The sequence below is a fragment of the Rhinolophus sinicus genome, linkage group LG02 (genome assembly GCF_036562045.2).
Source record: "Rhinolophus sinicus isolate RSC01 linkage group LG02, ASM3656204v1, whole genome shotgun sequence".
NCBI classification, from domain to species: domain Eukaryota; kingdom Metazoa; phylum Chordata; class Mammalia; order Chiroptera; family Rhinolophidae; genus Rhinolophus; species Rhinolophus sinicus.
In genome coordinates this window covers 191,365,640-191,378,709 of record NC_133752.1, presented here as the reverse complement: position 1 = coordinate 191,378,709, position 13,070 = coordinate 191,365,640, and the positions used below count along the sequence as shown (strand labels likewise).

The following is a 13,070-nucleotide window of genomic DNA, read 5'->3' as shown; positions in this document are numbered from 1 at the left end:
GCCCAAGCAAAGGCTCAGAGGCTTGAGATGGAATGGCGGCTGGGATTTGGGATGAATCCAGACCTGGATCTAGTTCTCCCTCCTCTGCCCCTCCTCCTCTTCCTGGGTCTCCACCCTGCACTCCGCTGTTCTCTGACTCCCACTTCCCCTTTCCAACCCAGGCGGCAGTAATTTCAGAACAGCAGTTTCTGCTAGGAACAGGAATACACCCTGGCACTTCAAGGGCATGTGTACACATCACATGCACGAGGAGGTGGCCCCAGGCTCTACCTCTCTCCCAAGCTCACTGGAGTAGGGGTCTGGGGGAAGCAGAAGGTCTCCAGGGGGCCCATGTGGCTAAGTCAGGGGGTGGGGCAGGGCTGAGGTCTGAGACAAACCAGAGGCAATGGCTCCCTCGTGGTCACCAGATATCTGCGCAATTCCAGGAGGAGTCTCATACCTACTTGACCACCTACACCTGGATGCAAGGGATCCCGGGAAATGATGCACCTGGTCTTTGCAGCATCTAAGTGGGAGGTGGAATGAAGGAAGCTGCAGGTAGGAACCAAGGCACAGGCCTACGGGGCCCTGAAGGCAGATTCCCCCCCAGGGGCCGAGGGGGAGCAGCCAGAGGTACAGGAGTGGTCAGAGACCCTAGATGAGGGGCCTTCGAGAAGTGGTCAGCGCGTCCCCTCTGTGGGGGAGGCGGAGGTCTCTGAGCATCCCGTGTACTAGCAGCCAGGCGCCTGGGGGTGGGAGTTGGTGAGGCAGGGGTATCAGGCAGGGGGCACTGAGGAGTGGAAGCAATGTGGCAAGGAGAGAGCAGAGCTGGGGTCCACCTGAGTGGAGGGGCAGGCTGAGGAGGGTGTTTTAAAGGAGAGAGTGACTTGTCAAAGCATCAGAGACCCAGGGAATATGTGACTGGAGAGGGTCGCTGGGAGAAGGAGAGGAGGGCCCAGAGTCGAGGGGCAGCCTGGGAGAAAGGCCCAAGGGCATCTCTGCTCCCCACTTCACAGACCAGGAAACCAAGGCCCAGAGGTCTGCGGCCGCTGTTCACAGGGGCTGCCCGCAGGCAGGGATCCGGCCTGGAGCTTGGTTCTGAGTTTCTCGCATTATTGTGGTTAAGGCTGACTCATCTTTCTGGGACATGAGTGCTTGTTATTTTGGAGGCCACTCCTCTAGAGTTTTGTCAGTCCTTCCAAAGACTGTAATCTGACACTTCAGTATTTAAACTTGTGTCAGGTTTGGTCTACTGTGGAATCTCATTTTTCGCTCAAAAGTGTAATTACAGAGTTTGAACAAAATAATCTTTTTCTATGTGTTGTCTTGGATACCTCTGGTCCCTTTTCTGTTATTTTGGTCTCATCTCTTCAGCTCCCATGTCCACATTCATGGGCCCTGCGGTATGTGGGAAGATGAGGGCTACCAGCTGGGGTTGCCATGCCATCCAGGATCACCCCCATCCCAGGGCCATGCTGGGGCTCCCTGGCACTTCCTGTTTTGGAAATCAACTGGTTAGAACCATGTCTGTGGGCTAAGAGGGCAGGGTTGGGCGTTTTTAAATGTTCCCTGAGATTTCGGTTTTATTCAGGTGTGGTGAGGCCAACTGAGAAGATGACTACCATGGAAAGGATAGTTTGTTCCTCACAGTTCCTGAGAGGAGAGGACGTGACAGCCTACACTGGGCCACACAGGAGAGCACTAGGGTCTGTCAAGAGCAGAAGAGTGAGGGGAAAGCGTGGACAAGAACCTTTACTGTGCTTTTGCAGGGAACGAAAAGGCGAGGCAGAGTAAGCAGCTGAGCAGCTTTAGGATTGGCTAGTTGGAATAATTCAAGGTGGGAGCTCTGGGCCATAAGGGTGGTCCCCCGTTGCCTGGTATGTGGCCCTGGGATAACTAGAGCAGAGGAATATTGCCTCCTGGAGTGTAAAGCCAGACAGAGGAGGCAAGATGGGGGTATGGACCCAGAGTCGGTTGGTTTGCATATGAAACGTGTGCTGGCAGGCCAGTCATTGGCGACCTCTAGAAATTAGCTCGCCCTGCGAGGGGCAGCCACTCCCCGGCAGTGAGGCGCCTGATGTCTGAGCATCAAGAATACAGAAAATAAGGAAATATCGTTAATATATAGTTAAATATAGTTAATACGCTGGGTTGGTATGGTTCCCTGTTGTATCCCCGGCAGCTGGAAGAGATTGGCACACAGTAGGTGCTCAATACATGCTTCTTGAAGAAGTAAATATTACACTGTCACATGTGAGACTTGGGCTGTTTGTGAAAGGCTGATGTGTGTCACAGCCAGGGGCACCGGGCTCTTCTTGGTGTCAGCGTGTAGCTCAGTGGATCCTGGTGGGTCACCCTAGCTTTGAACCTCAGTGCCTGCACCTGTGAGCCGTGGCAGCATCCTCCCGGACTCAGCATTCTCATCTGTAAAATGGGATACTGCGATGTGTCTCACCAGCTTGTGAAGATCAGAAGGCGTGGTGATGAAGCCTCAGGCCTGGAGAGGGCCTCAGTGGAGCCAGCCACTGCTCCCCCGTCAGTCCCTCCACTGCTTTTCCAGTTTTCAACGTGCTCCAGGGCCCCGGTGGACAGTAGGGCCTTGCTTTATTGTCTGTTTTCCTGAGGTTTAAGAAAGATGGTCTTAGGCAGGGGGCCCCAAGGCTGGATGTGCACCCCCGTCACCCAGGGTGACTGTTAAGAGACAAACTGTCAGACTGCTGACTCCTGAGTCCGTTCGCTGATGGAGGGGCCTCACATCATTATTTTAAACATGTTCTTAGATGCCTGTGCCCTGAGCAAGGGAGATGTTGTCCTGTTTTCTCCATAAAAATGTCAGGATACGCTCTGGGCTTCAGAGCTCTGGGATCAGCCTTTAGCAAAGAAGTTAGTACAAGAAACAAGGAAACGACATCAGTGCTTGCTTGCTGTTGGAAGCATGAGGTCACTCGAGCACCCCTTACACCAAGGGCACACAGAGCTTTCTTCTAGCTTGGTGGCAGGGAAATCTAACTCACCGGGGAACTGGCAAGGCTCCACTTTCCTAGTAAGGAGAACTGAGTCACTTGCTTTGTTTCTCTTTTTACTTCAGATGCCAGGAAACTTAGGCAAATTTGAAGCTTAATGATTGCAACCCATCATCTGGCATCTTTGCTTTCTTTTCTCCTTGGTCCTGATTTTCTACTTTCAGATTCCCAGCTTTTTGTGTGTATGTGTGCTGATCTGGGAGATATAAATTTCTCAATATAAAAGGAAGGAAGGAAAGAAGGAAGGAAGGAAGGAAGGAAGGAAGGAAGGAAGGAAGGAAGGAAGGAAAAATAAAAATCTGAGGCAAAGTATGAGTGCAGTGGACAGGGGAGACCAGACTTAAAGTTTTGGCCACCAGCCTGCTGTGTGCCCTTGGACCACTCACGCACACTCTCTGATTCCCTCCAACCTCCTGACCACTCCTCGGTCTCCTCTGCAAGCTCCCCTTTCTCTTCCTGCCCTGAAATGTTCATTCAATACATTCTTATGAGTTGCCTTCCTGTTCTGCTGTTCCAAAAACTTCTTAGTGGATTAAACAGCATGTATTTTGCTCACAGATCTGAAATCCAGGCAGGGCTCAGTGGGGACAGCTGGCCTCTGCTCCACTTGGTGTCAACTGGGGTGGCTCAAGGCTGGGCCTGGAATATCTGCAGGCTCACTCCCTCACATGGTTGGTGGCCGGTCTGGGAGGACTCTAACAGCTGGGGCTCCTCAGGCAGCTCTCTCTTGCTCTGTGTGACCTCTCCACCTGGTCCCTTCAGCATGGTGGCTCCAGGGTACCTGCTAGCCTTGGAAGCCAAGGTGCATGTCCTGAGACAGATCCAGGGGGAAACCGTGTCACCTTTTGTGACTTGGCCTCAGAAGTCTCTCAGTGTCACTTCTACCAGAGTCACAGGGTCACACTGTAAGAAGAGCATGTGGGATGGCAGATGTTGATGCTGCCATCTTTGGAAAATACCTCCTGCCTCTGTCCCTCAATGCCAAGGAACTTGCCAGGCCCTGGGGACACGGACATCGTGGTGTGTAGGACGCTGGGGTTCCCCTAGGGGCTATCACGGGACCTCTTTCTTTATCATTCAAGGCCTACATTGCCACACTGATGCCCCCACATCCTTCTTCTGCCCCGTGTTCTCTTCTGACTCCTGACCTACATTTACAGTTTCCTACTGAGAACACGTGAATGTCTCTGTAGCTCTGAGCTCAGTGGGTCCCAAACTGGCCTCTCATTTCTCTCCTGTGTCCTCCAGCTCAGCAAATGCAGCCCTGTCTCCCCAGTCACCCAAGAGGAGCCCCGGGGACTAATGTGGACTCCTCTCTCCTCCCTGCCTAGATAATTACTGTCTCCTAGTGTGTGATGTTTCAAATGACTCTCCAAACCATGGAATCCTCAGGCACCCTTGCTGCCACCTCCCTATTTGGGCCACCATCATCTTTCCTCTTGTGACAGCCCCTGTTGGTCCTTTGACCTCCAGCTTTGCCCCCTTTCCACTCAGACTCTTTCCCCTCATAGTCCAGACAGATTTTTCTAAGACGTGAATCATCACTCTACTCTTCTGCTTAAAAACCTTCAGTGGCTCCCCATTGCCTTCAGGAAGGCATTGAGATTCCATAACATGACTCATGCGGCCCTCGGGAAGCTGACTGCTGCCTGCCGCTCTAGCCCTTTTCTCCCTCCCACTCTATGTTACAGCTCAGTGGGCCGTCTTTCTTTGCGTTGATCAGACCATGTTCTCTCATGCCCCAGGGCCTTTGCACATGCCACGCCTTCTACCTGCAGTGCTCTTTCTCCTTATCATCTCTGGCCAACTCCTGCTCAGGCTTCAGGTCTTGGCTTAATCTGTTTTCTCCGGGCAGTTTTTCCTAACCCACGTACTCCTGGCTCCTGGTATACCTTACCAGAATCCTAGGACGTATCACCTTAATTGCTTATCAAATATTTGTTTTCATTTTTTGGATGATAAACTCTATGAAGGATGGGGCCAGGACTATCTGGTTAGCCTCAGGACATGGTGATGCTAAGTATTTCTTGAATAAATAAATGGCTGGGGTGGGGGACAGGGTTTGACCAAACTGGCTCTGAGGACCTTTTGACCCCTGACTTACTATGCCCTACAACAGTAAAGTTCTGTCTAACCAAAAAGCAGATGACCAGCAGGTTCAGAATTTGGCATCTCTGCCCCACCCAGTAACCAGTTTCGGAGGTGGTAACATTCCCAACCTGGCCTGGGATAAAATGAGAGCTGAGGCCATCAGCCATTGTTACCCATTTTCTAGTGTTAAGCTTGGGTTTCTCACCCTCATTCTGACATTGGTCATCCCCATACACAGAGCACATGGCAACTCTGTTAACCAGAACCTTCAGTTATCCAAAAGCTGGGTTCCTTGGCCAGCCTGGTCCATGGAGTCGTGTCCAGGGATGGCGAAAGAGACCGACTTGTCACTGCAATGAGCTTGCAATCCCTGAACCCTGGAGCATTCTTCTGGAAGGGCTCATAGAGTGTCTGAGATCTCTCCCCTTATGGTTACAGGAGAGAAAACCATGGTGGGATGGGAGGTGTTCCCAAGCACCCCAAGTCCTGGTTTTCATTCTCTCCCTGTCTCTTTTTTTTTTCTTCAAATAAATTTTATTGGGGAATATTGGGGAACAGTGTGTTTCTCCAGGGCCCATCAGCTCCAAGTTGTCCTTCACTCTAGTCGTGGAGGGCGCAGCTCAGCTCCAAGTCCAGTCGCCGTTTTCAATCTTTAGTTGCAGGGGGCACAGCCCACCATCCCATGCGGGAATTGAACCGGCAACCTTGTTGTTGAGAACTTGCGCTCTAACCAGTGGAGCCATCTGGCCGCCCCTCATTCTCTTTTCCTACTGTCCTTTCTATTCTCACTCGCCCTCAGGCTTTGCGATCCTGCCCATACCAGGCTGTCAGCATGCTGGGGAGGAGGCCACATCTGGTTCTCTGCCCAACCCCAGGCCCGCAAAGCCCTGAAATAGACCTGGCACAGACAGGGGTGCAGTTTGCCCTAAGTCAGCATTAGGGGGGAGGGACAAAGGGCTCCTGACTCCCACCTGCTCGAGTTTCCTCTCCAGCCTGACTGAGTCTGTCAGACCAAGGGGCCTCAGGTGGGAGTCACACGGGGTCGGCTAAGGACATGGAAGGTACAGACAGCCTGGGGCTTGGGCTCAGGCAGGCTCCGGCTTCCCCCACTGCCTCTGTCTCTCCCTGCTGTGTGACGGAGCTCAAGTACTCAGCCACTCTGGGCCTTGGTCTCCAACTTTACAAAACGGGACTGGAGGCGCATTTCTTCCTGACACCTGCCCAGAATGCTCTCTGTGAGGCCCAGGGACCATGGAGACAGAAACAGAAGTGCAGAGCTTTAGAGAGGTGCTTCCTCTCGCAGCCAGCTGCTGCCCACAGGGACTTTCCCTTTCTGGGCCTTGGTTTCCTTTTCTGCAAAAAATGGGATAATGACGGATGTGAAGGGTTTCCTGATTGAATCCATGTAAAGCAGCTGGCACAGACCTCGGCCACAGTCAAGGCTCAGAATCCCTCTGGCTGAGTAGGAGGGCTCCATCCGGGAAGACAGGGAGGCCCAGGATGGCCTGGCCCCTTCCCTCACCCCCTTCCAGCGTTTCCACAGAGACCAAAGCAGCCCGCGGGCTCCACCCTGTGGTGGCCTGAGGGGACACCGCTCATAGAAGCCACAACTTAAGGCTCCCCTGTGTACTGGGGTCCTCAGAGGGCCCTTCACCCTGACACCGAGGGATCTGTGGGTGGTGATTGTAGCGGGGGTCAGGGCTGGATGCTGGGAAGAGCTTGGCAGCTCCGTCTCCCTGTCTTGTTTCTTATTCTATCGCATCCTTCCTGACTCTCAGGTTCGGGGTGGGGTGGTGATGAAGTGGTGGGGTGGGGGCGATGAGTGGGTTGGTAGGGAGGTACTGGGGTGGTAGGTGGGGCCTGGACCAGGGTGAAGCGGATGAGATCATGCAAGTGCTGGGTTAGATCTGAGCTTCATTTAAATTTAAATAAGTAAATCTAACTTTATTTTTGATATTTTGTTCATCATGGTGTTTTGCATTAATTTTGATTTATAAAGATATCACATAAAGTATTATTTGTCCTGATTAGTGAAGTTTGGGCCTCCCCTTAGATTCTGTGCCCGAGGCGAGGTGAGTGCTTCACTTGCCTCACCCTAGCCCAGCCCTGTTTGGGGAGTAGGTAGGGAGTAGCTGGGCTACAGCTGGAGTACATGGAAGGCCCCTCAAGGAACCCTCCTGACTCCATCCAGTAACTGTTCATTTGTCCGTCCTCCCAACCTGCCGCCATCTTCCATTCTCCATTCTTCCATCTATCCTCCCTACCACGAGTCCTTCTGCCCATGGCGTTATGGACTTGCATTCTGCACTTGGATGGCCTGAGTTTCCATCCTGGCTGCCCTTCCTGGGTGACCGATGACGTCCACTCAGCATCCATACTTTCCATTTGATACGCTTCCACATTTTAAAGTTATTCATATAATACTTGAACACATTGTTTAGAAAATATTTACTGATCTCTAATCTCCACACATTCAGCGACATACATCTGAAGAACTAAGGCCCAGAGGGTAAAGTGTTTTGTCCAGGGTCCCACGGTCTATGAGTATAGGGATGTGAGGCCTGGTGCGTGTGAGTCACAAGGCCGGCCATGTCCATCTTTCCACATCACTGCCTCTCCACAGGGTGAAGTGACGTTGGCCTGGGCTGCCTCCACCCGACACCTTGCTGAACAAGGCAGCAAACCCCTGCCTGTTGAAGCCCCTGCTGCTGGGTTTCTCGTACCTGCAGTGGAGTGGAGTCCGCTGACACACAGAGCCAGGCAAAGGAGCCCAAAGCAATGCAAGAGGCATGTTTAAGAAGTGCTTGAAAGGGGAGTGAGAGGCCACCAGGTAAGTGATGCGGAGAGGCTGGGAGACTGGGCCTGTGATGGAGCCATGGGTCAGCTCACTTAGCTTCCATTCCATCCGCCCTCTGCTGTGCTTCCTTGGACAGTGGAGCCTGGAAAGCTAAAAATACCGTTTCTCCCAGATCTGGTTCTGGATATAAATTGGATTCTGCCTGTGAGAACTGCTCATGTGAGGTTTGGAAGGTGGCTCTCTTCTTGCTGCTCCGGGTGGGTGTGGGTGTTGAGAGCAGCTAGCCGCAGCAGAGGAAGCAGTGGCTGGACTCTGTGTCATAGCGTCCAGGCACCTGCTTTCTAAGGGGCGAGGGACGGGTGCAGTGGTGGCTGTAGCTTCCTGAGCCCTGGTGGCAGCCACAGAGGTGTGTTTGGGGCTGGCCTCTACATCTTCATTGTCCTGACCGTAGCCTTGGCAGCAGCAACCTTGGTCAGTTCTGTGGCGTTCTGGGGACTCAGTCACTCAGCGTGTACTTCCTAGGATTTTGTAAGCGCCGAGTTCCCCATGTTAAATCCCTTTCTGCTTAAGGTACCTAGAGGGGGTGTTACTTCCTACAGTGAAGCATGCCTGACACAGGATCGAGATGGCCTTTGGATTTGGGGATCTGGAATTCACAAGTGACCTTTGAGAGAGTTGTTTCAGGGGAGTGGTGGGGAGGGCCCATCAATTTTGGAGTCTTACTGGCACCCTCTAAGAACTTGACCTAATTCACTCACAGAAGTGGGCTGAGCCCCAGAACTAGATTATATAGATTTAGCTCCCAAATGTATCCTTAGCTCTCTGGGGTCCCCGGTCCCCAGCCCTTCTTGGATCAGTCCCTGGATGCCCCATCTTTGTGTATTGATGTCTGGCTCTGGTCTTGCCATGAAGGAAACCAGATTGCAGCAGGTGAGGGGTTTCCTGGGAGGCAAGGGTGAGGAGAGGGCACGGGCTGGGAGGGGAGGATGCGTGAGTGGCACTGGGGTAACAGAGAGACCAAGTCCTGGGCTGTTTCTTTGTAAGATGTGCGAGACTCAATGTGGGAAGGAGTCGATGTGAGAAAGAAGATACCTGAGAAAGCAGAACAAAGTGCTAGAGAAGGGGAGCAGGCTAGAAGAGGCAAAGGGAAAAGCCAGCCCCATGACCACAGTAACCCCGACGTGACCGGGTGTTTGCCTCTCTTTGGTCATGTTCTTGGTTCGTTACACGTATCACTCACTTGGCGCTCACCGCTCTCCAGTGAGAAGGTAAAGCTCTTGCTGAGGCCATGCGGCCAGCTAGTGGAGGAGGCGGGGTGTGAGCACACAGTTGACTACAGGATCCACGAGTGGGAGAGGAAGGAAGTTGGAGGAGGACCTGAGCCATCTCTAGACAGGTCTGGGTGGACGGAAGCTGAGGTCACCTCCTGAAGGACAGGGTTAGTGGTTCCAGAATGGCGATGGCAGCGGGGAGGGGAGTGTTGAGAAAGCGCCCTCTAGGGGTCAGCAAGGGGTGGCTGAGAGCTCAGGCCTTGCTGAGCTGAAGGCGGAATTCATAGAAGTAGACAGGGTGGGTCTGGAAGTCTAGGTCCCAAAGAAGAAAGGAATTAAGAGTGCTTTGATTAACCTGTGCAGGAAGAGTGATCTGAGCATGGGCTGCTGGTTGGGGGTGCAGAGGGAGGGAGGGGATGGGGGGCCTGAGCATAGGGCCAAAGCGAGTGCAATGAAGCTGGGTAAGGGGTGGGGCTGAGAGCAGGGCCAAGAAAACCTGGAAAGGGAACGGATATGACCCCAGATATGCGGTAGGAAAGGGTTTCCTTGTCCCCTGTCCCTCCTCCCAGTTCCTGAGGCAGTCCTTCCCCGGTGACCTCCTGCCACTTTAAATCTCATCTACATCTGGACAACTCCATGCTTATGTCTGTACCCTAAGTCCTTCCCTTTCCTCCACACTCACCATCTAACCAAACACTTGACATCCCTATGTCCAAAAGGCTTCTCAATGGAAATGTCCAGAACAGAAGCCTCAGTATCCAACTGTGTAAACCCTCTCCTGCAGTCACCCACTTCCTGCCATCTCCCAAGTTGCTGGGAATGAAACTGGCACTATATTTGACTCCATTAGCAAATCCTACAGACTCTGCAAAGTATATCCTGGATCCAGCCACTTCTCACATCCTCCACCATCACCTCTCTGGTCTAAACCTCTGTCCCTTCTCCCTGGACACCTCAGTGACAGCGGGGTTTCTCAGATTCTGCCTTTGTCCCACTACGGTCTATTATTCCTTGCATGGCCATCAGAGGGCACCTTCTAGATTTGGATCTAGTAGTTTCCCTGCTCACAGATGAATGCAAAGTCCTACTGGTGCCTCCAGGCCCTCCCAGCCGCTCTGCTGTGGGCACATCGTTCAAGCCCCATGGGCCTCTTGCTGCCCCTGAAAGCACTCTGAGCTCCTTCCCACCTTTGCCCTTGGTGGGTCCCTCCACCTGCAGTGCTTTTCTCGTCTTTGCAGAGGCAGTCTGGTTTCTAAATCAACATTCTCCATCATTCTTCATCATTCTCTTGTCCTCAGCCTCCTTTGTTATTTTTTCGTGGCACTTTGCACCCCCTGTATCATCATTCTATTTATTATCTTGTTTATTGTCTGTGTCCCTGTTGAGAAAGATGTGAGCTCTCTGGGGGCAGGACCACCACTTGGTCCACCGCCATTTCCCCAGGGCCGAGCGCCCAGGACCAGCTTATTAAATATGTGTCGAGTGATGAATAGTGCATGCCAGCCTAATATGGCATAGGCGATTTTCAGGTAGGAGGCCATCCTCCCCATGCCACAGCCAAGCCCCTCTGAAGGTGTCTTCCCCTCTCTGCTCAGCATCAGAAGCCCCTGGCCCAGCCAACATTGAAGAAGGCAGAGCCAGAGGATGGACACCCATGGCCAGGGCACAAGGAGAAAGGCAGGAGCGAAGGGGTTAAATGGCCTGGAGTGGGGTGGGGCTATGGAAGAGGGAGGGGATGGTGAGAGTCACAATGCAAGCCCCACCCAGTGGAGGAGATGGGGGAATGCACTGGATGGAGGGGGAAGCTGCCCTGTGCTCCCCGCCTGTCTGGCTAGAGCAAAGGCATGTGCACACCTTGGCTTGTTCTGTCCAGTTTGTGTGCGTGCGTGAAGGCGGACGGGCAGGCTGTGGTGGGATGTCTGCTGCTCCCCTTCCATGATAAGGATAGGGCTGGAATGAGGAGTGGGCAGGTGAGCGGACAGTTCTGGGGCCCCAGGGGGAACACCCAATACTTGGAGGAAAAATGGGATGTGGTCAGGCAGTAAGGGAGGATGGGGATGTCTGTGTTGAGGGAATGGCAGATACAAGGACATACTAAGTGTGGCTTTCGAAGACCTTCCAGGGCTCTGGCCCCGAGCTGGGAGAAGGAAGCAAGAAATGCAGTGGGGAGGGTGGAGAGGGAAGAGCCCTGAATGAGAGGGGCCTTATCCCAGGGTAAACAGGGTCCCACTCACAGCCCTCCTCCCCCGGCACTGACACTTACATACTGTATATTCCTGGGGAGAAGTGGTGAGTTCTGAACCAAAACTGTGAGGTGGAAAGTGAGAGAAGGAGGTAAGCTCAAGAAATAATGAGGGAGAAACCATGGTGCCTGGGGGGCACCTGGGTGCTGGGACTGAAGAGGGAAAATGCCAGGAATGCTGCCCCACCAGGAGTAACTTTTAATACAGCTGTGCATTTAGTATGAAATAAAGGTAGCTTCTCAGCCAGGGGGGAGAGAATACAGTATTAGGGCAAATGGTGTCAGTCGCTGGGTAGCCATTTGGAAAATAATAAAGTAAGACCTGTACCTCACCTTGTGCAAAGGGGTCAGATGAGAGGTATCAAATACCAAATGTAAAAAATTACGCCATAACACTACAAGGAGAAAACATAGAAGAATGCTTTAAAAATGTGATTTCAGAGTGGCGGAGGCCTACGAATCACAAAGAGGCTCGTAGCCGTAAAAGAAAAGACTGATGAACTAAACGACACAAATATGAAGAAGTCTGCATGCCTCAGGCCACTCTGAGTAAAGCCAGTGACAATCTGGGGAAACATGTTTGTAACTTGCGTGATATTCAAAAAGCTTATTTCCCTAATATGGAAATCAATGAACAAGACCAGCGCCAAATAAGAAAATGGGCAAAGGGTGAAAACACAATTCACAGAAAAGGGAAATGCAGATGGCTTTTAGCTCTCTGAAAAAAAGTGCTCACTCATACTAAAAGAAATGCAAATCAAAACTCCATTGCCGTATCATTTTTTTGCTTACTGGAATATAAAAAATAAAAGAGTTGTCTAAAAGACTGTGTTGGTAAAAATGTGGGACATGAGCTTTCATGCATTGTTGGTGGGAGAATAAATGGGTGCAGCTGCCGTGGAGGGTTTTTGGCACAAATGTCTCACCCTATTACCCAGAAACCCTCCCAAAGGGAGGCAGCCTTCAGATACTCACCCCTGGGAAAAACAGTGTGTGTACCCCGTTACTCATGGCTGTGCAGTTGGAGGAGCAAAGGTGGGGAAGCACCTAACCTTCTCTTCAGTAGGAACTAACCAGATGAATTGTCAAAGGCCCACACAATGGAATTCTGCTCAGCAGCAAACATGAATGAGGAACCTCTGTGTGAATGAATAAACTTCAAGGTAAATAGTAAATGAAAACCAGCGCTGGGCAGGACACCTGGCATCGTGTGTTTCCTTTTGGGGTGAGAGAAAGGAAACAAAGAATGCTTTCTTCTGCTGGAATATCCATGGAGGGACACAAGAAACTGGCACAGGAGATGGCCTCGTAGGAGGGGCCTGGGTGGCTGGGAGATGGGCTGGCAGGCGTACTTGTCATGACAGGCTCTTTTGTATGTTTTGAATTTTGGACCATGTGAATGTATTCTTTGTTCCAAGGTAATATGAAAATATTAAAATGTAATAAAAAAACTTTTAAAAAATGTTTGCTGTCTAGATCCCCGTTTAGAGGAGTGGGATGGTTGTATCGTATTAGGATGGGAGGTGGGGAAGACTGTTGATTTCAAGGGGCCAATGGGTGTTCAGGGTGGGGGTGGGGGCATCTCTAGCAGGACTCAGGAATGGCGATGGGAGCCACGGTTGGCTGAGATGGCCCCTGAGGGTGTAAAGGGAAAGGCCAAGACCGTG

At 52.0% G+C, this 13,070-nt stretch overlaps 1 long non-coding RNA gene across 1 annotated transcript; it reads left to right on the top strand.

Moving 5' to 3' along the window:
* The first annotated feature begins 206 nt into the window (after window positions 1–206).
* LOC141570170 (uncharacterized) lies at window positions 207–12,815 on the top strand. The gene is made up of 3 exons (XR_012494122.1): window positions 207–537; window positions 7,717–7,923; window positions 11,845–12,815. It is a non-coding gene; the product is annotated as an uncharacterized LOC141570170 (long non-coding RNA).
* The last annotated feature ends 255 nt before the right edge of the window (window positions 12,816–13,070 follow it).